The sequence below is a fragment of the Nematostella vectensis genome, chromosome 11 (assembly GCF_932526225.1).
Source record: "Nematostella vectensis chromosome 11, jaNemVect1.1, whole genome shotgun sequence".
Classification (NCBI taxonomy): domain Eukaryota; kingdom Metazoa; phylum Cnidaria; class Anthozoa; order Actiniaria; family Edwardsiidae; genus Nematostella; species Nematostella vectensis.
In genome coordinates this window covers 5,367,395-5,368,630 of record NC_064044.1, presented here as the reverse complement: position 1 = coordinate 5,368,630, position 1,236 = coordinate 5,367,395, and positions in this window count along the sequence as shown.

The window sequence follows — 1,236 nt, the reverse complement described above, 5'->3', positions numbered from 1 at the left end:
GCAAGTTCTCCTCATAACCGAGGAACGCCTAACAGATAGGCACAAAAATCTACACGTCTATAATATAAACGAGGGTTTGTAGTCCTGAAAAACTTGAAATTAGTAACAGATAGTAAAATATATGACTTTAAGGTATAGAGCTCAAGCGATATTCCATTCTACTTTTATTGTGATGGCATACCTTTACCCTTGCAGTGCTAAACGGAAACGGAAAGGGCGCGTCAGTACAAGGGGAATTGTTTGTTGCCCGTTCGCTGTATGATTGAATTGTCATTGAATGAGCTATTTACAATGATTAGAAAACACAAACCGCATAGGCGTTTTCTTTTGAAGTAGTAACTATTTATTTTTCACAGCTAGGATAACAATGACGGTTCAAAAACACACTATTTTGAAACAAACAAAGACACTCTTTTTTTATATAAGAACGTCTAATTTTCAGTTGAGGCTGAACCGTTTTTATTTTTGGAGCATTTTAGAGCTGAAAACGTTCTTATCGATGTTCTTAAATTTCAGTGACCTGAAATCATACACACCAGTATTTTAAGTCGCTAGTATGAGCATAATTTGATTCTTCATTTGTAGAGCGACCACTCTAATGAAAAAATATTTTGTTTTTTATTTTGAGGCATGTATTGAGCATGCCCGGGCTGGACGTTCTTATAAAAAAAGGATCTTATAAAAACAAACGAGTACATGAAAAGCCAAATTCAAGTGTCATTGAAATTTGAGCTTTTCGTCCCTGAGCTGATAAAGGGCAATGATGATCAAGGAAAAATTATCTTAAAAAGCCAAAATCTGGTTATGTGCACTTCGGACTCACGTTATTTGTGTTTTGAAAATCAGTCCGTAATACAAGGAACTTATAGCCACTGAAAAAATTGTGTCTTCTCTCTCTATCTGGAATTGCGCGTTTTCCAGGTTTTCCGTCATGTCATTTCAAATAAGGCTACATTTGGAAAATCTGTGTATCGTAACCCGAAGTGCGTCATGGGTATAAAGTAAATAAGCAAATAAGCGTAAATAAAATACAAATCCGGGTTTCAAAAGCCATATCAAGAAAATTTAGCCAAAAATTGTCGTTTTTACCAAACGCCGTTATTCCCCATATAATGAAACTAATATATTCCTTATTTGGAAAAAAACTACATCATTTCTTGTCATTTTTAAGGTTGCCGTACCGCAGGTGCCTCGTAAACTGTATGACTTGTAATGAGAAGGGAAAAACAGTTACCA